We start from the raw sequence: 23,610 nt of genomic DNA on the forward strand, positions 1-23,610 counted from the left end.
ATGACAACACCTTGCAGATTTGGAGTAATGCCCTCCAGGATGTGGTATATATTCTAAGTTATACATAAGGTTTCTATTTCTCTAATATCTAAGTTTCACTGGGCTGGGAATCAAAGTAGAAATAGAAGTAACTCTTTTTGTTATTAGTCTGAACTATCCATTAGTAAATTTTAACCTTCTCATTCTTGCGACTGACAGCTCTGTTTGGTTTAGAGATGTTAGTTTCCCAAAGAAATATGCTTCCACCAGGAAACACAATAGGCCTATTAAATTGACCATTTTAGGCTTCTGATGTCAGCAAGCCAAGGGCAAAAAAGGTGTTAGTATACTGGGCCTGGTGATGGATTCTGATTATTAACAGAAAATTGCATTGCTTCTACCTAATGAAGGAATAGAGGAGGAAGTCTGAATGCAGGAAATCATCTAGGGTACCTCTAAGTACTCCAATGTCCCATGATAAAAATTAATGAAAACTGCAGCAACATGATATAGGTATACGGACTCTTTTAAGATTGAAGTTTTGAGTCACCCAATAGACGAGCAACCATGACCAACTGAGAGGTACTTGCTAAAGTCAAAGGGAATGTGGAGTAGAAGAAGGAAGATCATAACTTCAGTAATATGCTGCATAATAATGTTTCAGGACATTTCATGATGGACCACACAGTGGTTCCATAAAAGGATAATGAAGCTGAAAAATTCCTATTGTTTAGTGACAGTGTAGCCATAATCAAATGATAGTCCAATGCATTACTCACATGTTTGTGATGATGCTAGTGTAAATTAACCTACTGTGCTGCCAGTCATACAAAAGTCCAGCATGTATACTCATATACAGTACCTAATACTTGATAATTACAGTAAACAACTATGTTATTGGCCTATGTATTTACTGCACCATACTTTTTATCTTTAGTGTGTGGTCCTACTTATATACACTTAAAAAAAGTTAACTATAAAACATCCTCAGTCAGGTCCTTCTGGAAACATCCAGAAGAATGCATTGTTACCACAGGAGATGGCAGCCTCATGCATGTTATTGCCCCTAAAGACCTTCTAGTGGGACAAGATGTGGAGGTGGAAGACTGATATCAATAATTCTGACCCTGCGTAGGCCTAGGCTAATGTGTGTGTTTGTGTCTTAGTTTTTAACATAAAATTTTAAAAAGTCAAAAAAAATTAAAGAATAAAAATGTTTAAAAGTAAGGAAAAGTTTATAGAACAAGGATATAATGATAGAACATATCTTTATATAGCTGTACAATATGTTTATATTTTAAGCTGTGTTATTAAAAAGAGTCAATTTTTTTATATTAAAAAGTTTATAAAGAAGTTACAATAAGCTAAGGTTAATTTATGGAAGAAAAATGAAATAAATTGAGTGTAGACTGAGTGTACAATGTTTATAAAGCCTACAGTACTATATGGTAATGTCCCAGGCCTTCATACTCACTCACCACTCACTCACTGACTCACCCAGAGCAACAGAGTATACCATATAGCCCAGGTGTATAGTACACTGTACCATCTAAGTTTGTTTAAGTACACTCTGTGATGTTTGTACAATGACAAAATTGCCCAGTGACACATTTCTCAGAACTTGTCCCCATGACTATAAGCAATGTGTGACTGTACCATAAATTAGGACTGTAATAGTTTTGGACATTTTTTCCTTATTTCGATAGAACAATTTTTGAATATATAGTAACTTCTTTTGAATTCTTTTTCTTGCCTGTCCATTTTCCTTTTATCCATGTCGTACTGCTGTAATTCCTTTGATGTAAAATAAATTCCTTGATCTAAAGCATTATTGCATGGGATATAGCAATTTTGAAAAAGGCATTCCAATAATCAATGGATGATGGTGATGGCATCAGGATTGTGGACAGCAAAAACAAGTCCACGTCAAGAATAGGTTTTTATTCAAGTCATTTCCATGATGAAAGAGGGCTAACTGAAATAATTGCACCGGGCAAACTGATTCCGCTGGGATCAGGGCTATATAGCAATTCATTTCTGGCGTTTGATTTTGGACAGGTTGGTCCCTAAACAAGAACAGTAACCACATCAACATAGTGAAGGAAAGTCTACAGTTTTGGCCCTATGGATAGCTTGAATTACTGTCATCATGGCCACTTCGTACAAGAGCCCGTTCAGCAAGCGACCAGGGAGGAGGAGACAGTGTCTTGAAAATTAGGATCATAGAAGTAATTGAGCCACTTCCAGAAACACTACCAGAATGAGAGAGAATGCAAGGGAGAGAGATAAAGAGAAGTAGAAAAGAGGATGGCTTCTCCCCTCATTGTGCTTCTCATATCTGCTGTCTCTTAAAAGAACCAAAGAATCATGGGAAATAGAGTTTGCAATTTCTCAGCCCCAGCATCACATAACAGTTATCAAAGGGTATGTAGAAATTAAAAAAGACAGTAGAATTACATAACACTGTAACCACCTCTCCCTACTCCCAAGAAATACAAAACACAAAGAAATGGGATGAGGCATAGGACTTAAGAGATTATCACTGCAACTGGAAGTCATTCAATGTTTTATAGTTGTATCACCAAACATTACCAGGTATTTATAGGTGGCCTCAATTTCACTACTATTTTTTCACATAATCATGTCATTTTTGCCCTTTAAAATTAATATTTGAAGATTTCAAAATAAATTTGATCAAGAATTTTGTCTTCACACCAAAGGCCAGGGTAAATTGCCACCAAAGAACAATTCAGGTAATACGAGCATATAGAGAATTCTCCTAAGAGAAGAAAGAGAAACACAGTTGCCAATCAGGTTGTCAGTCCACTTTAATTGATTTAAGATTACAAAACATTTCCAGGATGCATAGTGGGGACATTTCAGTCCCAAAAACTACTTTTATTTTCTACCTCTGTGTCCATCTAAATGATACTGGATCTGGAGTGCTCTGAGGTATAGCTTGATTGAAGTTTAATTATTTCACACATATTACAGCTGTGGTTTTGGTAGATATAAACAGAACAGCATTCCACTGACAACCAGATAGTTTTTGTGAATGAATACTGATTATATATACACTGCAGTTTATCAAGCACAATGGGTCATCTTGCCCTAGTAAGTACAGTATGTGAAATTCAAGCTTATGGAGAAAGATAGCAATATCTTGTGTTTGGACAATGCAACACATTTCCAGACATTCATGATTCTTCAGCTGATTGTCTCTGACTATCTCTGTCAGCCTGGACAAGTTATTTAAACTTTCAGAGTTCTGATACTTTATCTGTAAAATGGGATAATTAAACAGACTTTAAAGATGTTCAGATGAAAGGAATGATGTAAGTGGAAACTAATCTACTTGTCTTTAGGAAGCAAGTCCTAATTTACTCATGAAAGTGAGTGGTACTGCAAAAACAATGGTCAAAGAAAAAAGATACTTAGGGAGATAATTATAATAAGCCAATTTACCAACTTCTTCATTAAGACAGGTATGCATTTTACTCCATATATTATCTCTTCCGTAAGATAGGAGACACTATCTTTGCAATTCTTTAATGATCATAGTATCTCAAAAAACCTGTTTACCATATGATTTATATTTCCCATGAGAATTTTAAAAGTACTGCTCAGTAATATTTTTTAAATGTTTAAAATGCTCTCCACAAAAGAAACATAAATTAATTTATGTTGTTTCAGTATTTTGTTGCTTTAAGATTAATTATAACTAAAAATAAACCTCTGATTATTTCAGGTTATAATACAGTTTGTCTTCTGAATGTATCAAATTGAAGTATGGTAGTGATAGTCTACACATGATTTAGACTCTTGTTTTGCTGTTGGTAAATAGTACCAATGAGATTATAATCTCAAAATTATAGGACCTGAGCAAATTTTGATATTACTTTGAGGTATTCTTTGCAATTATCTTTCAAGGTTTATTTTTGTCAAGCTGTAACATCAAATTGGGAACTAATTTTAGAATTGATTAGAACAAATTATGAGTTAAATGATTGGTGATTTAAATGTACAAATACAGTAAAATGAAGGTTATGTCTACAATTTTGAGAAATATATTTAAGATTTTGGGTACTTTTTAAAGGTATGTCTTCCTCAATACTGTTTACCAACAAACCAAATATAATAGATATGGGGAGGAAAAAAAGAACACAGGAGAAAATGTCTTCAGGAAAAAAAGTAAGTTTTTTTTTCTGTACTTCTAAACCTCAAAAGCTCTGATTTAATTGTCCCATCTTCAAGGGCTGTAAATACATTCTCAGAATTCTGACTTCTATGCAAAATGTTTATGTATAAACATCACATTTTCATAGTCATCAATTCCTTTTCAACAGACTAACCACAATAAGGTTTGCATGTAATTGACAGTGACATTTTTTAAATAGTTCCAATCTTAAAGCCACAGGAAGAGGTATTGACGTGAAAACATGCAGCGTGAAAAGTAGGCATCCCGGGAGTGGTTTTCTGGGGCCAGTTCTTTAGCTTCCTGCTCTAGTAAAAAGAAGTATACAACTAATGCAATCTTCGATTTTTAAAACAAAGGAATTAGCTCTAATTATTTAGGCAGTTGTTCAGATAATTAACTTAACTATCTTACCCAAAGTGATAAGTTTACCAATAGGTTCCTTGTCATGCCAGAGACAAACCTATTTCCAAATGAATGTGGGCATAATTTTAAAATATTATGGGGCAATGCAAAAAGGAACAATAAGTTAAGACAAAATTAAAAACTTCTTGTGGATTATCTGGCCATTATTCTGCCTCATATAGGTATGCTGGACTTCACTAGCATTATGAAAGAACTTTTCCTTGTGGCTAGGGAGAAAGGTGGGGAATATTCAAAATCACAAAGTTCAAGAAATACAGCTAACTTCAGAATGAGCTGAGTGAACAATGACCTATGAGTTCAGTGTTGTGAAAGAAGTCAAAAGTAAGGATTTAAGGACAAAGAAAATTCTTGCTAAGCTATGAGGCACCCCAGGACAATTGAATTTTAAGAAGACCTAAATAGTTGGCTGGAGATACATGAACAGGTCTAACTACCTGGGAAGGGGGATGGCAAGGATTTAGCAAGTTGTCTGGGTAGGCCTCTCAGCAAAATAGGATGAAAATAGCAACAGAACATGGACATAATGGGGTGAAGCTAAAGTTTAGTGATTACCTTGGGACTACGTACAAGTTTTTAAATTCAGTATTAACAATATCCACAGGATGACCAGTAGTATCCTTACAAAATTGAATATTGGCTAATTATACAGCTAGTAAGAGGCAAAGCCTGCATTAAAACCCCAATCTTTCTGACTTCACAACCCATGACCTTTATAAATATTATATATATATATATATATATATATATATATATATATATATATATATATATATCAGTTTCAATTTAATCTTTACAATAATTCTGATAGGCAAGTATTATTAATCACTGTTTTGTAGATGAGAAAAGTACAATTATGTAATCTGCCCAAGGTCACATAAGTAGTAAATAGTAATAAAAATAATCATCCTGAATACTAGTGGAAGGCAGCAGACTAATTCAAGAACACACATGCCATTTAGGATTAAAGATCCTAGTAAATCCATATTTTATTCTCAATGATACAAGGATTGGTTAGGAGAGTAACTGCAGGCTATGGGCAATAAGCACAAAACAGATAAAGAGTCACAGGTATATCCACCCCTAGAAAGACTTTTTTTAATTATTCAGGAAAAAATGACTAAGATTAATTGGACATTCTCTATACCAGAAGTCAGAGGATTCGCAATTCAACATTATACATAATGGCTGGCAATTATTGTCAAGGGCTGCTTATGAGAACAGTCAATACTCTAGGTAGGAAGTCTGGGGCCACATCTCCAGGGAAGTTTTTATTCAGCTATAGAGATACCATGGACTAATAAGCAGATAGGTGTAGATGCCAGGAAACAGCCAGAAACTAGAAAACAGGAAGATAGCTAACCCATGATTGAAACCAGAATTACTGATCAGAAAGGAGTCTAGAGAATATTCAAAAGTTGGCAAGGAGCATTTTCTTATAGACTATTTATGCAATCACCATGGGCCAAATACATTGAATTATTGTACTAATACTATGAAGAATTCATACAAATGAACAAATATATCCTGATTGCATATTCTAGCTGCTATACATACAAGAATGAATAAGCCAAAGGCCCTTGTTAGGCCTCTGAGCCTAAGCTAAGCCATCATATCCCCTGTGACCTGCACGTATACATCCAGATGGCCTGAAGTAACTGAAGAATCACAAAAGAAGTGAAAATGGCCTGTTCCTGCCTTAACTGATGAAATTACCTTGTGAAATTCCTTCTCCTGGCTCATCCTGGCTCAAAAGCTCCCCCACTGAGCACCTTGTGAGGAGCTCCACCCCTGCCTGCCAAAGAACAACCCCCTTTGACTAATTTTTCTTTACCTACCCAAATCCTATAAAACGGCCCCACCCCTATCTCCCTTTGCTGACTCTTTTTTCGGACTCAGCCTGCCTGCACCCAGGTGATTAAAAAGCTTTATTGCTCACACAAATCCTATTTGGTGGTCTCTTCACATGGACGCGAGTGAAATTTGGTGCCGTGACTTGGATCGGGGGACCTTCCTTGGGAGATCAATCCCCTGTCCCCCTGCTCTTTGCTGCATGAGAAAGATCCACCTATGACCTCTGATCCTCAGACTAACCAGCCCAAGGAACATCTCACCAATTTTAAATGGGGTAAGTGGACTCTTTTTACTCTCTTCTCCAACCTCTCTGAGTATCCCTCAACCTCTTTCTCCATTCAATCTTGGCACCACACTTCAATCTCTACCTTCTCTTAATTTCAGTCCCTTTCCTTTTCTGATAGAGACAAAGGAGATGCGTTTTATCCGTGGACCCAAAACTCCGGCGCCAGTCATGGACTCAGGAAGACAGTCTTCCCTTGGTATTTAACCATGCGGGGATGCCTGGCTGATTATTCATCCACATTTCATTGTTGTCTGATCACCTACCTTGGTCATTCACCCACATTGCCTTTGTGGGAAGTCAATTGTGGGGATGCCTGCTTTGGCTGCTCACCCACATTGCAGCCCAGGGCTGCTCACCCACCCCTTCTCTCCATGTCTCCTCCCAGTCCTTTTCCACTTTCCTGCGGGGCAAACACCTCCCACCCCTTCTCCACTTTCCTGGGGGGAAAGCACCCCCTACCCCTTCTCTCCATGTCTCTACTCACCCCTTCTCCACTTTCCTGGGGGGCAAGCATCCCCACCCCTTCTCTCCATGTCCCCACCTCTTCACTTTCCTGGGGGGCAAGCACCCCCCACCCCTTCTCTCCATGTCTCTACCCTCTTTTTTCTCTGGACGTGCCTCCTTCACTGTAGGCAACTTTCCACCCTCCATTCCTCCTTCTTCTCCCTTAGCCTGTGTTCTCAAGAACTTAAAATGTCTTCAACTCACACCTGACCTAAAACATCAATGCCTTATTTTCTTCTGCAATGCTGCTTAATGCCAACACAAACTCAGTTATGGCCCTAAATGGCCAGAAAACAGCACTTTCGATTTCCTCATTCTACAAGACCTAAAATAAATCTTGTCATAAAATGGGCAAACGGTCTGAGGTTCCTGACATCCAGGCATTCTTTCACACATCAGTCCCTCCCTAGTCTCTGTTCCCAATGCAACTTATCCCAAATCTTGCTTCTTTTCCTCCCACCTGTCCCTTCAGTCCCAACCCCAAGTGTCGCTCAGTCTTTTGAATCTTCTTTTTCTATGGACCCATCTGACCTCTCCCCTCCTCCCCAGGCTGCTCCTCACCAGGCTGAGCCAGGTCCGAATTTTTCCTCAGCCTCTGCTCCCCAACCGTACAATCCTGTTATCACCTCCCCTTCTCACACCTGGTCTGGCTTACAGTTTAGTTCTGTGACTAGCCCTCCCCCACCTGCCCAACAATTTCCTCTTAAAGAGGTGGCTGGAGCTAAAGGCATAGTCAAGGTTAATGTTCTTTTTTCTTTATCCGACCTCTCCCAAATCAGTTAGCGTTTAGACTCTTTTTCATCAAATATGAAAAATCCAGCCCAGTTCATGGCCCGTTTGGCAGCAACCCTTAGACTCTTTACAGCCCTAGACCCTGAAGTGTTAGAAGGCTGTTTCATTCTAAATATGCATTTTATCACCCAGTCAGCTGCTGACATTAAATAAAACTCCAAAAATTAAATTCCAGCCCTCAAACCCCACAACAGGACTTAACCTCTCCTTCAAGGTGTACAATAATAGAGTAGAGGCAGCCAAGTAGCAACATATTTCTGAGTTGCAATTCCTTGCCTCCACTGTGAGAGAAACCCGAGCCACATCTCCATCACACAAGAACTTCCAAATGCCTAAATCGCAGTGGCCGGGCATTCCTCCAGGACCTCCTCCCCTAGGAGCTTGCTACCAGTGCTGGAAATCTGGCCACTGGGCCAAGGAATGCCCACAGCCCAGGATTCCTCCTAAGCCATGTCCCATCTGTGCAGGACCCCACTGAAAACCAGGCTGTTCAACTCACCTGGCAGCCACTCCCAGAGCCCCTAGAACTCTGGCCCAAGGCTCTCTGACTGACTCCTTCCCAGATCTTCTCAGCTTATCGGCTGAAGACTGACACTGTCCGATCACCTCAGAAGCCTCCTGGACCATCACAGACAACAAGCTTTGGGTAACTCTTACAGTGGAGGGTAAGTCCATCCCCTGTTTAATCAATACGGGGACTACCTACTCCACATTACCTTCTTTTCAAGGGCCTGTTTCCCTTGCCCCCATAACTGGTGTGGGGATATTGACGGCCCAGTTTCAAAACCCCTTAAAACTCCCCCACTCTGGTGCCAATTTGGACAACATTCTTTTATGCCCTCTTTTTTAGTTATCCCCACCTGCCCAGTTCCCTTATTAGGCCAAGACATTTTGACCAAATTATCTGCCTCCCTGACTATTCCTAGGCTACAGCCACATCTCATTGCCACCTTTTCCCCCAGTTCAAAGCCTCCTTCACATCCTCTCCATGTATCTCCCCACCTTAATCCACAAGTATAGGACACCTCTACTCCCTTCTTGGTGATGGATGATGCACCCCTTACCATCCCATTAAAACCTAATCACCCTTACCCTGCTCAATGCCAATATCCCATCCCATAGCACGCTTTAAAAGGATTAAAGCCTGTTATCACTTGCCTGTTACAGCATGGTGTTTTAAAGCCTGTAAACTCTCCTTACAATTCCCCCATTTAACCTGTCCTAAAACCAGACAAGCCTTACAGGTTAGTTCAGGATCTGTGCCTTATCAACCAAATTGTTTTACCTATCCACCCTATGGTGCCAAACACATGTACTCTCCTATCCTCAATACCTCCCTCCACAACCCATTATTCTGTTCTGGATCTCAAACATGCTTTCTTTACTATTCCTTTGCACCCTTCATCCCAGCCTCTCTTCGCTTTCACTTGGACTGACCCTGACACCCATCAGGCTCAGGCTCAGCAAATTACCTGGGCTGTACTGCCTCAAGTCTGCACAGACAGCCCCCATTACTTCAGTCAAGCCCAAATTTCTTCCTCATCTGTTACCTATCTTGGCATAATTCTCATGAAAACACATGTGCTCTCCCTGCTGATAGTGTCCAGCTAATCTCCCAAACCCCAAACCCTTCTACAAAACAACCCCTTTCCTTCCTAAGCATGGTTAGTGTGGTCAGAATTCTTACACATGAGCCAGGACTGCGCCCTGTAGCCTTTCTGTCCAAACAACTTGACCTTACTGTTTTAGTCTAGCCCTCATGTCTGCGTGCAGTGCCTGCCGTTGCTTTAATGCTTTTAGAGGCCCTAAAAATCAAAACTATGCTCAACTCACTCTCTACAGTTCTCATAACTTCCAAAATCTATTTTCTTCCTTACACCTGATGCTTATACTTTCTGCCCCCCTCCACTACCTCTCTGCAAGCCGAACTCATTGCCTTAACTCAGGCCCTCACTCTTGCAAAGAGACTACATGTCAATATTTATAATGACTCTAAGTATGTCTTCCATATCCTGCACCACCATGCTCTTATATGAACAAAAGAAATTTCCTCACTATGCAAGGGTCCTCCATCATTAATGCCTCTTTAATAAAACTCTTCTCAAAGCTGCTTTACTTCCAAAGGAAGCTGGAGTCATTCACTGCAAGGGCCATCAAAAGACATCAGATCCCATCACTCAGGACAACACTTATACTGATAAGGTAGCTAAAAAAGCAGCCATCAAAAGGCATCAGATCCCATCGCTCAGGACAATGCTTATGCTGATAAGGTAGCTAAAAAAATCAGCTAGCGTCCCAACTTCTATCCCTCACGGCAGTTTTTCTCCTTCCCATCTGGCTAATCCCACCTACTTCCCCACTGAAACTTCCACCTATCTGTCTCTTCCCACGCAAGACAAATGGACCAAGGAAGATATCTCTTTCTAGCCTCACAGGCCCATTCTATTCTGTCATCATTTCATAACCTCTTCCATGTAGGTTACATGCCGCTAGCCCGCCTCTTAGAACCTCTCATTTCCTTTCTATCATGGAAATCTATCCTCAAGGAAATCACTTCTCAGTGTTCCATCTGCTATTCTACTACCCCTCAGATTGTTCAGGCCCCCTCCCTTCCCTACATATCAAGCTAGGGGATTTGCCCCTGCCCAGGACTGGCAAATTGACTTTACTCACATACTCCAAGTCAGGAAACTAAAATACCTCTTGATCTGGGTAGACACTTTCACAGGATGGGTAGAGGCCTTTCCTACAGGGTTTAAGAAGGCCACTGTGGTCATTTCTTCCCTTCTGTCAGACGTAATTCCTCGGTTTGGCCTTCCCACCTCTATACAGTCCGATAACAGACCGGCCTTTATTAGTCAAGTCACTCAAGCAGTTTTTCAGGCTCTTGGTGCTCAGTGAAACCTTTATATCCCTTATCGTCCTCAATCTTCAGGAAAGGTAGAATGGACTAATGGTCTCTTAAAAACACACCTCACCAAGCTCAGCCACCAACTTAAAAAGGACTGGACAATACTTTTACCACTTTCCCTTCTCAGAATTCTGGCCTGTCCTTGGAATGATACAGGGTACAGCCCATTTGAGCTCCTGTATGGACGCTCCTTTTATTAGGCCCCAGTCTCATTCCAGACACCAGCCCAACCCGGACTGTGCCCCAAAAACTTGTCATCCCTACTATCTTCTATCTAGTCATACTCCTATTCACCGTTCTCAACTACTCATAAATGCCCTACTATTGTTTACACTGCTGATTTACACTGTTTCTTCAAGCCATCACAGCTGATATCTCCTGGTGCTATCCCCAAACTGCCACTCTTAACTCTTAAAGTAAATAAATAATCTTGCTGGCAGGGCTATACTGAACCCCCTTGAACATTCTCTAATTGGATGTCCTGGGTCCTCCCAATTCTTAGTCATTTAATACCTGTTTTTCTCCTTCTCTTATTTGGACCTTGTGTCTTCCGTTTAGTTTCTCAATTCATATGAAACTGTATCCAGGCCCTCACCAATAATTCTATATGACGAATGTTTCTTCTAACAACCCCACAATATGACTCCTTACCACAAAATCTTCCTTCAGCTTAATCTCTCCCACTCTAGGTTCCCACGCCACCCCTAATCCTGCTCGAAGCAGCCCTGAGAAACATCGTTCATTACCTCTCCATACCACTCCCAAAAAATTTTCGCCACCCAAACACTTTACCAGTATTTTGTTGTATTTTTCTTATTAATATAAGAAGACAGGAATGTCAGGCCTCTGAGCCCAAGCTAAGCCATCATATCCTCTGTGACCTGCACGTATACATCCAGATAGCCTGAAGTAACTGAAGAATCACAAAAGAAGTGAAAATGGCCTGTTCCTGCCTTAACTGATGACATTACCGTGTGAAATTCCTTCTCCTGGCTCATCCTGGCTCAAAAGATCCCCCACTGAGCACCTCGTGACCCCCCCCACCTCTGCCCCCCAAAGAACAGCTCCCTTTGACTAATTTTCCTTTACCTACCCAAATCCTATAAAATGTCCCACCCCTATCTCCCTTCGCTGACTCTCTTTTCGGACTCAGCCCACCTGCACCCAGGTGATTAAAAAGCTTTATTGCTCACACAAAGCCTGTTTGGTGGTCTCTTCACATCGAAGTGAGTGAAAGCCCTGACCTTGGAAGGCTTACATTCTGGTGTAGAACACAGAGAATATAAAAATAAATATATAAAGTCATATTCAGTGGTGATTAGTGCTAAGGCAAAAACTTGAAAATGATGGAATGGGAAACTTAGGGCCTTGGAGAGAGAGTAATTCGTGATAATTTCTCTAAAGCAAGGATATTTGAGCATAGAAAGGAGTGGAATGAAAAAAATAGCCCTGTGAATACCAAGGGGAAAGAAATAAAATGAGAAAACCCATGCAAAATAAACAAATGTCATGTTTGAGCAAAATCAAGAAGACCCATGGGGCTATAGCAGAGTGGGCAAGGCTGGGAGTAGCAATGAAGTCATAGAGAGGCAGGATTCAGATCATGTAAGCCACATAGGGAAGGAGTTAGGTCCGAGTTTGAGCTGGAAAGTGACATTCTTGACTGACATTTTCAAAAGGCCAATAGAAGCAACAGGAAGTCTAGTTAAAGGGATGACCCAGTGCTATGGTTTAGATATCTGTCCACCCCAACCTCATATTGAAATTTGATCCCCAATGCAGGAGGTGAAGCCTCATAGGAGGGCTTTGGGTCACGCAGGCAGATCCCTCATTAATAGATTAACACCCTCCCATGGAGTTGAGTGAGTTCTCATTTTATTAGTTTCCTGGAGAGCTGGTTGTTAAAAAGAGCCTGACACTTCCTCCCTCTCTCTCCTGCTTCCGCTTTCACCATGTGATCTTCCAGCTTCCATTAGCCTTCTGCCATGAGTGGACGCAGCCAGAGGACCTCATCTGATATAGATGCCTAATCTTGAATTTCCAGCCATCAGAATCTTAAGCCAAATAAACCTTTTTTTTAAAAAAAATTACCCAGCCTCGGGCATTACATTATAGCAACATAAAATGAACTGAGACACAGAGGTATAAGAATATGGTGACTTGGACTGGTGTGGTAGCACTGAAGATGGTGGCTTTTGGATGGTGGTATGTATTTTGAAGGTATATGGAAGAGAATTTCTTCATCGGAAACTGGGGATGGGGAAAAAAAAGTCAAGAACAATTTTCTATGTTTGGCCTAAGCAATTGAATGAGTAGAGGTGCCACTTATTAAGTGGGGAAGGAATCTGGTGTCAGATGGCTGCAGGAAAGGGTAACGGATGGTGAACAAGGCACATTTCATCAAGAGCTTAGCACTGGAATTATTAAGATTGATATAACCACTAGGCATCCAAGTAGAGATGCTGAGTTGCAGCTATAGATATGCTTTGGAATTCAGAGGAAAGGCCCAGACAAAAACTATGCATTAAGAGTTGTCAATGTACACATGGTATTTAAAACCATAGGAGGCCAGGAGCTGTGGCTCACTCCTGTAAACCCAGCAGTTTGGGAGGCCAAGGAGGGTGAATCACTTGAACTCAGGAGTTTGCGTCCAGACTGAACAAGATAGTGAGACCTCATTTCTTCTAAAAATTAAAAAACAATTAGCCCAGCATGTTGGCTCACACCTGTAGTCCCAGCTACTCATGAGTCTGGGGTGGGAGGATCACTTGAACCCAGGTTAATGCTGCAGTAAGCCGTGATTGCACCACTGCACTTCAGCCTGGGCAACAGAGTGAGACCCAGTCTCAAAAATAAAATAAAGCCATGGAACTGGAGAAGACTTAGCGTGAGGACTGAGTCTCGGATAAATCAAATTTAGTTGTTGGTAGCAGAAAGATGATCAAGCAGGAGACACTGAGAAATCTGGGTTATAGTTAGAGAAATAATTGTGATGAAGATAATCACCCAAGTTATTGTTCCTTCTTGAAGAAACGAACACCAAGTCACTTCAGGCTTCATATCATAAGAGTTAAATACTTTAATGGTAAAACCAACTTAGAATCTATACTTTAATTATTAAAAGCTCTTGAATGGCATCCACGATGGCTTTTATTTTGAACTCATTTATTTTTGCATATGTATTCATTCATTTATATATCAAATGTTTATTGACTAATATTTGTGCAGTAAAGAAGGTGAATGGTAGATTACCAAGGATGAGAGACAGAATTCCTACATTCCAGGAGGCACAAATCCAAAAGAATATAAATCAAGGAAAATGACTGAGGGGAGTCATAATTATTTTAGAGGTTTATTTTGCCAAGATTGAGAATGTGTCCAAAAAGGAACATTGTGATCTTCCCAAAGAGAGTTTTGAAGACTTCAATATTTAAAGGAGAAAGAGTGGGCTGTAGGGGAAAGAGGAAAGAAATAACAAGGGAAGGTAGATAAAAGGTAGATAAAATGCAAATGGTTGCATTAATTTGAGACTTTGATCAGTGTTCACTGAATCCACATTTTACATGTGAAAGGAGAGTGCAGAGGACTCGTCAATTATGCATTCATCTGGCATTTAGCGAGTCTGAATTTTTATATAAGGGAAAATGAACATAGAGTAGAGGAAGCAGCTAACTATGCATTTGTCTCATGTGAGCAGAGGGATGACTCCTAGTCCTGTCTTTGTCTTGTCCCTGTAAAGATAAGCTGTTAATTTACATTGTCTGGGTGAAATTCAACAGAACTAAGTTTTAGAGTAAAGATCTTGAGAATGACAATGAATTTCTTTATGAGCAAATTGTGAAGAAGACCCCCAGGGAGGTATGTAGCCTTCTATCTTTGCAGCTATCTATTCAGGAACAAAATGAAAGGCACTTTGTGTGACACAATTCCCAAGCTTGACTTTTCCCCTTGCCATAGTGAGTTTGGGGTCTTGAGATTTTTATTTTCCTTTCATTTCAGTCATAATCATTATGATAATACATGCTATAGTGAGATCAATGGAAAATGTTTTTGGAAGCTCAGAAAATGGAACATCTAACAGTCATGGGTGGCAACTATCGAAGGCTTCACAGAGAAAGGATTTTGAAGTGGAATCTTAATGAAGTTCACTTGGTGAATAATGGTGAAAAGGTTATGTTATCTAGGAAATATAATATGTGTATATTACACAGAATCATGAAGCTTCAATTCAGGTCTAAAATTTCATCAATTTACTTAACTTATTTTAATAATGACTAGCATTTACTTATTATTGATATGGTTTGGCTGTGTCCCCACCAAAATCTCATCTTCAGTTGTAGTTCCTATAATCCCCACATGTCATGGAGGAACCCCATAGGAGGTAATTGAATCATGGGAGTGGTTACCCCCATGATGCTGTTCTTGTCATAGTGAATTCTCACAAGATCTGATGGTTTTATAAGGGGTTTGTTCCCTTTTGCTTGTCATTCCTCCTTCTTGTTATCATGTTAAGAAGGACGTGTTTGCTTCCCCTTCCACCATGATTGTAAGTTTCCTGAGGCCTCCCCAGCAAAACTATGAGTCAATTCAACCTCTTTCCCTTATAAATTACCCAGTCTTGAGCAGTCCTTTGTAGCAGCATGAGAATAGACTAATAGAGTAAGTTGGCACCAGGAGTAGGGTGCTGCTGTAAAGATACCTGAAAATGTGGAAGCGACTTTGGAACTGAGTAACAGGCAGAGTTTCAAACAGTTTGGAGAGCTCAGAAGATAGAAAAATGTGGGAAAGTTTGGAACTTCCTAGAGACTTGTTGAATGGCTTTGACCAAAATGCTAATAGTGATATAGACAATGAAGCCCAGGCTGAGGTGATCTTAGATAGAGATGAAGAACTTGTTGGGAACTGGAAAAAAGGGGACTCTTCCTATGTTTTAGCAAAGAGACTGGTGGCATTTTGCCCCTACCCTAGAGATCTGTGGAACTTTGAACTTGAGAGAGACTATTTAGGGTATCTGGCAGAAGAAATTTCTAAGCAGCGGAGTTCAAGAGGTGACTTTGGTGCTCTTAAAAGCATTCAATTTTATGTATTCACAAAGATATCATTTGGAATTGGAGGGAAGCAGAGCATAAAAATTTGGCAAATTGGCACCCTGATGATGTGATGGAAAAGAAAAACGCATTTTCTAAGGAGAAATTAAAGTTGGCTGCATAAATTTGCATAAGTAACAAGGAGCCAATGTTAATTACTAAGACAATGGGCAAAATGTCTCCAGGACATGGCAGAGGTATTCACAGCATCCCCTCCCATCACAGGCCCAGAGGCCTAGGAGGAAAAATGGTTTTGTGGGCCAAGCCCAGGGCCTTGTTGCTTTGTGCAGTCTCAGGACTTGCCCTATGTCCCAACTGTGGCTAAAGTGGGCCAAGGTACAGCTTGGGCCATCACTTCAGAGGGTACAAGTCCCAAGTTTTGGCAGCTTTCACATTGTGTTGAGCCCATGGGTACACAGAAGTCAAGAATTGAGGTTTGGGAACCTCTACCTAGGTTTCAGAGGATGTATGAAAATGCCTGAATGTCCAAGCAGAAGTTTGCTGCAGGGGTAGAGACCTCATGGAGAACCTTTGCTAGGGCAATGCAGAATGGGAAAGTGGGGTTGAAGCCCCCACACAGGGTCCCTCTTGGGGCACTGCCTGGTGGAGCTGTGAGAAGAGGGCCACCATCCTCCAGACCCCAGAATAATAGATCCACCAACAGCTTGCACTGTGCACCCAGAAAAGCTGCAGATACTCAACACCAGCCCATGAAGACAGATGAGAGTGGGGCTGTGCCCTGCAAAGCCACAGGGGCAGAGCTGCCCAAGGCCATGGATCAGCATGACCCGGATTTGAGACATGGAGTCAAAGGATATCATTTTGGAGCTTTAAGATTTGACTGCCCCACTGGATTTCAGACTTCCTCAGGGCCTGTAGCCCCTTTGTTTTGGCCAATTTCTTCCATTTAGAACTGGTGTATTTACTCAGTGCCTGCACCCTCATTGTATCTAGGAAGTAACTAACTTGCTTTTGATTTTACAGGCTAACAGGCAGAGGGGTCTTGCCTTTTCTCAGATGAGACTTTGGACTTGGACTTTTGGGCTAACGTTGGAATGAGTTAAGACTTTGGGGGACTGTTGGGAAGGCATGATGCTGTTTTGAAATGTGAGGACATGAGATTTGGGAGGGGCCAAGGGCAGAATGATATGGTTTGGCTGTGTCCCCACATAAAGCTCACTTTAAGTAGTAGTTCCTATAATACCCATGTGTCATGGGAGGGCCCCAGTGGGAGGTAATTGAATCATGTGGGACGTTACACCATGCTGCTGTTCTTGTGATAGTGAGTGAGTTCTCATGAGATCTGATGGTTTTACAATGGGCTTTCCCCACTTTTGCTGGGCATTTCTCCTTCCTGCCATCATGTGAAGAAGGACATGTTTGCTTCCCTTTCTGCCATGATTGTAAGTTTCCAGAGGCCTCTTCAGTATGCAGAACTGAGTCAATTAAACCTCTTTCCTTTATGAATTACCCAGTCTCGAGCAGTCCTTTATAGCAGTGTGAGAATGGACTAATACAGCTATTTTCCATGTACCTAGTGCAATAAATATTTAATATGCAAAAGAAGAGGGAGTAAACAGAAAGTACTATAATTATTCAGTGTTTCTATGTCAGGATACTGGGCCAGGTATTTTACACACAATGTAAAATTCAGCCTCACGAATCCACTCCAGGTATGTTTACTATCATGAAGGTAGTAAAGATCATCAAGATAACTAAACCAAGAAAAGCATATGTTAGAAATAGAACCAGTGGAAAAGTACTTTAAAAAATTACACACAACTAGTCAATTATAAAACACTTTCATTCTAAGAAAAGTTAAAATAATTTCTCGTAAAGAACACAGGCCCAGAAGATGAACTAGCTGCATCTAATTCTGGCTCCATTGCTTGCTCTGTGACCTTGGACAAGTTAGTGAAAATTTCTGTGCCTCAGCTTCACTATCTGTAGAAAAGGTATAAAAATAGTACCTCCCTCAAAGAGTTGTTGTGATGACTAAGTGTGGTAATATCTGTAAAATTATTTGAAGAGTTCCTGGCATATGACAAGAGTTACAATAGTGTAGCTACAATTATTATCCAGGTCAGAGGCTGTGGAGTAGAAGGGTTAAGAGTGAGTTTTGTTTTGTTTTGTTTTGTTTTATTTTGTTTTGTTTTGTTTTGTTTGAGATGGAGTCTCACCCTGTCGCACAGGCTGGAGTGCACTGGTGTGATCTCGGCTCACTGCAACCTCCACTTCCCGGGTTCAAGCGATTCTTCTGCCTCAGCTTCCTGAGTAGCTGGGATTACAGGCACCCAGCACCATGCCTGGATAATTTTTTGTATCTTTAGTAGAGATGGGGTTTCACCATGTAGGCCAGGCTGGTCTCGAACTCCTGACCTCGTGATCTGCCCACCTTGGCCTCCCAAAGTGCTGGAATTACAAGTGTGAGCCAGTGTCCCCAGCCAAGAATGAGTTTTCTACTACCACATTGCCCTGCAGAACAATCTGACTCTCCTTTTGTTGACTGTTTGACCTTGTACTTAACTGTGTCTCAGTTTCCTTATTTATATATTAGGAATAATAAAACACATTTCTGATGGAATTATTGTGAAGATTCAATACATTAATACATCAGTAAGATTTAGAACAATGCATGGGACAAAATAGATGTTCAATAAATGTTAAGTATTAATATCCACTCTAGATAGATTCCAAAATCCAATACACCCCAAGTTCATTCTAAGCACCAGATAATAGTTATTGTGAAAAACATAACTACTATGGTTACAGAGCTCACATTTTACAAAATCCACACTTTGGATACTTTTATGTATCAATTTATAAATATTTAGAGTCTTGCTTGACACTAATCACCATCAGTGCTTTCATTGCAATGCAACAAATACCAGGAATTTTTATGAGCAGTATTGTAAATACGACAGATGCTTTTGTTCATAAATCGGGCAGTGACCTCAATCATTAATAAACAAATCAGGGCCAGAGCAGCGAGACAATGTAAAGAGTAATTTGGTAAGGAATCCAATAAATGTTTTCAACACAAATAATCAAAACAGAGAATTTATTCTTAATCCTGCCTTGCTAATGGCTTCTGTTAAAGTGAAAATGATTAAATCAAATTTGGCTTTAATTTGTTGAGGTTAGATGGCATTTTCCCCAATGTGATAAATTACTGCGAGAGCAAGTCAAATAATGGGAAATTTACTATGAGCTTGCTTTTGCATGAAAGTGGAGTGAAACAAGAAACAATCCAAGAGTTATTTAGCATATAGTTTACTAAATTCAAGAAAGAAAAAGTATTATTAAAACCTCACATGCCTTTACCACTGTTGATCTGTTGTAAACGGAAAAAAAAAAAAAAACCACTTTGACATCAAAGCTGGATCATATCAGAACCTTCCACACCATGGCCCACCGAGGGCTTCTTGAGACAAACTATGTCTGTGGTTAAAATATCCTTTCACTCTCAAATATTTCATAGAATTATAGAATGCTTCAGCTGAGAGACATGGCAGAAATGATTTACCCCAACTTTCTCATTTTATAAATTAGGAAACCGAGGCCAGAAAGATTTAATGACCTCTCCAAATTCTACCTGGAGCACAGCCAGAAGTAAGATGAAGTTGCTTTGTGCTCTGTTAATACAAATGGACAAAGAAACTGGAAATGAGGTAGAGAGAGTAAACACAGAGGTGCTAGTCTCTCAGCCTGCAGTTTATTTACTATTCATAAAACACAATTTTCTAAAGTTCTTCTTTCTTCACATAAGTGGGTATTAAGTTATTTTTCAGCTACCCAACATTTCAGTCCCAACTTTAATTTTTATTATCTTAAAAGTTGTACTAGGACAGAGTGTCGGGATTTGTAAACTTTAAATATTTTTCAAAGAAATTATTTCAATGAGCTTGTCTATTTTTGTCCTTTCAAGCTGTTAGGAGAAATTACAGGGCAACATCTGTATCTCTCTATCAGTAAAAAAAGAAAAAGAAGGACAAAACAGAGTGGGTGTATAATTGAAAATTGTAGGAAAAGAAAGTTAAAGCACCTGCGAACAGAACAGAAGGAAAGGCCACGGGGGTGATGAAGGGTCACAGCAGAAAGAAGGAGAAAGATAATCAGAATGACTCGGAAATTTTCACTTGGCATCGAAACAGAATATGGTAAATTTAATCTGTCATGAGGAAACTGGCCTACCAGACGCCAGCAAAGGGTAATTAAAGAGTCACTCTCCAAAGAAAACTATTTTTGTAAGTGGAAATCAATGAGTATATTCACACCACCACCACCTTCTGCCACTGAATTTGTGGCTTTGCATTTCACCTGAAGGGGCTGAATAAATCACTGACACTTGGAGCAGAACAGGGACTTGTAATCTTTACACTGTGCTGCACTAATCGGGCCAGCAACTGTGCAAGGGACAGCCAGACCTGAACTGCTGTACTGACAGTATTAAGTGGAGTAGAAAGAGTCGTATTCAATTTCAGAAGCTACTCTGGTGCCGAGCGCTGGTTATGTCAGTCTAAAAGAGAAAAGACAATATGTCCAGGATACTTGCCTAAGGTCAGGGCTTTAATCACTGGAAGAAAAGATGATTTGCTCCTCCTCACCGTGCCAACTCCTGCTGAGAGCACTTTTTTTCCCCCTTTTTCCTAGCTCCTACTCAAAATATGGACTAGAAAGAACGGAGAAAGGCTGAGAGAGAATAAAAAGATTCCAGATTGATATCTTAGAGTCCTGATGGGTTGAAGTTTTGCTCAGGTTTATATACTAATGATACAAGCAGAGTCAATAATCAAACACAAATCTTTTCTTGGAGTCCAGGGTCCTGAGATTTATGGCAGAAGCCCAAAGTACGGCTCTAATCCTTGCACTGGATATGAAAGCTTAGGTCATCAATGGGTCTTTCTGGATCTCACCCAGCAGCTCAATATTCAGTTAATTCATAATAAGAATCCTCCAGATACCAGTTTGTAGAGATTAGGCATTCTTATCAATGAACAGGCTTACTTGACAATAGCATATGCATAATCTTCTCCACCCCAAATGGTTCAGCTCCCCAAATATCCATTCTTCTAGGCTGCCCCAAACTCACTATGCTTCATATTCATTCTGACACAGTAACATTCAGATATGATATATTGGTAACATATTAGTATTATCTAACACCATGCAATGTCAATATTTTCTTTCTTTCTTTCTTTCTTTATACCATTGTATACAGGTAAGCCATAAGTATTCTACTTCATTTTGTTTGAGTTTGGGTAGAAAAGGTACCAAGCCAAAGTTTCCATATGCCAAGAACCTAAATTAATTGATGACATTCTACTTAAATTTCATTTCCCTGAGCAAATCTTCAGATGGCATAGCCTAGATTCTACCAATTGCTTTTGAAATGCATTGTCAAATTGATTTGGCATGTAGAAGAGGCTTTTGGCAAGTTTTATGTTTTTTTAGGAAACAAACCACCATCTTGAATTTGAAATTTCTGGAAGACCCATAACAAATCAGTCCAAAAAATGTAGGACTTGCAATGAGTTTGTAATATTCTTCATCCCCATTTCTTTTTTCTTTTGAGACAGAGTCTTGCTCTGTCACCCAGGCTAGAATACAGTGGCGCAATCTTGGCTCACTGCAACCTCTGCCTCCCGGATTCAAGCTATTCTCCTGCCTCAGCCTCCTGAGTAGCTAGGATTGCAGTCAAGCACTACCATGCTAGGCTAATTTTCTTTTCTTTTTTTTTTTTTTTGTAGTTTTAGTAGAGACAGGGTTTTACCATGTTGGTCAGGCTGGGATTACAGGGGTGAGCCACCACTCCTGGCCTCTGCATCCCCATTTTAACATAATGAAGAAGCAGCACATTATTGAGATATCTTGGGCCCTGAACCCATTTTTTGGTTCACACTGGACCCATTTTTTTTTTCTGTAAACTTGTCTTTACAATGTTAGAATGTCACAACTATACAAAATAACAAAGGAAGTTTGCCTTCATAGTTGTGCTGCAGATAGCTGAGGTGCTTTCCTTTCTGACAAAATTAGAGGAAATACTAAAAGCTCAAGTTGTTGAACGATGATTTTGAATCAAGTTAGAGCTACCAGATCAAGACTTTCAGTAGCATTTGTAATGGATATTATATCCGAAGAAACAGATTCAGGGCAAATGCCTTTTCCGTCTTCTCCAGAAGGTTTCTATTTAGATAATAGTGCGAAATAGAACTGAGGAGGTGGGGCATGGAAGGTAGAAGTGGTACTGCATATGCAAAATGTAAAAGCAGGATCTTTCCAACAAATCTGAAATATGCCACACCTCTCCACCCCCTCTCAAAGTTCTTTAGTGGCTTCCATTGCATTCTAGAGCAATATGAAGCTCTTTAGCCCCTAATGTGGCCCTGTGACATCACCATTCTCATCCCTCACCAGTTCTCTTCCCTCTCATCTGGAGACACTGTTCTCAGAACACTCTATGTTCTTTGACCCCGTGCTTCTCTCATTCTCACAAATCCAGCTGCCTTGCTTGTGTGACTCTGCTGCCGTATCTCTCCAGTGTGCCTTCCTGGCCTGAGGAGGCCTGGAAAGCTAACATTTTCCATTCTTCATTTCAGCCAGTGTTCCAGATGTACCATTGGTTTCATCAATCACGTATACTAGAAAATGGAGAGAAGAAAAATAGAGGATAAAAATGTATTCACACAGACAGCATTGTGTCAAATATTACTTTAAAAGTTGACTGGTCAATTTGTATTTTTAAAAAGGAGTTACCAAAACTAAATTTAAGATTCACTGTAAAATACTCTAATTCTAAACATAATTGCATGGAAAATATCAAACCCTAAAGTAAATGTTAGAACAAGTGTGTGTGATCATTCATTCATTTGAATAGACATGCTTTGGTTCTCTTCTATATGCTTAATAAAAGAGCAGCATTCAGTGTATGTATTGGTGACCCAGTATCTACCAAGGTTGATAGGATAAATTACGCTGAAGTATCAAAGGATCTGCACATTGCAGGAGGTTAGAAAAATAAAGCTTTATTTCACATTCATGCTAAAATTCCATCATGACTGGGGACTCTGCTCTATATTTCTTCACTCTGGGATCCAGGCTGACAAAATAAACATCATCTTGAACATTCCTATTTACTGAGCCAGAGGCCAAATATGTGTTCAGAAGAGTTTCCAGTCTAAAAATGATATATCATGCTTTAATCACAACTATTTGACCAGGCCTAGTCCCATGGCCCAATACAGCCACATGGGAGCCAGGATGTGTTCAGAAGAAAAGAGAACCTGAACTATTTAGCAAATAGCACAATATCCACTACAGTGTGCTCTTCTGGGTCAACAAATATTTGGTTCATCCTCCTTTCTGCATGAAAATTATGCTCATCTTTACCCCAAGGGAAAAAGCTGTAAAATTCCATACAGTCATGGCATCAGGCTCTGGGCTATTCATGGTAGTTTCTATATTGAGGTGATGTGCAATGGTGTGTCCTTCATATCCAGATGGACCTTCGCTTTATCTGGAGAACTATAAATGAAAAAAATTGTCTGTTTCTTCCTTAACCAATGTGAAATTGTGGAAC

The 23,610-nt window shown here is 40.1% G+C and overlaps 1 long non-coding RNA gene across 2 annotated transcripts; it reads left to right on the plus strand.

Moving 5' to 3' along the window:
- Window positions 1-6,486: 6,486 nt before the first annotated feature.
- On the plus strand, window positions 6,487-14,109 carry LOC129528666 (uncharacterized). 2 transcript variants are annotated; one of them, XR_008673946.1, is made up of 3 exons: window positions 6,487-6,725; window positions 6,856-8,698; window positions 12,911-14,109. It is a non-coding gene; the product is annotated as an uncharacterized lncRNA (long non-coding RNA). The 2 variants fall into 2 exon arrangements; XR_010130616.1 differs by having other exon boundaries at window positions 8,501-8,698.
- Window positions 14,110-23,610: the final 9,501 nt, after the last annotated feature.

This window comes from Gorilla gorilla, chromosome 1 (genome assembly GCF_029281585.2).
Source record: "Gorilla gorilla gorilla isolate KB3781 chromosome 1, NHGRI_mGorGor1-v2.1_pri, whole genome shotgun sequence".
In the NCBI taxonomy this organism is placed as follows: domain Eukaryota; kingdom Metazoa; phylum Chordata; class Mammalia; order Primates; family Hominidae; genus Gorilla; species Gorilla gorilla.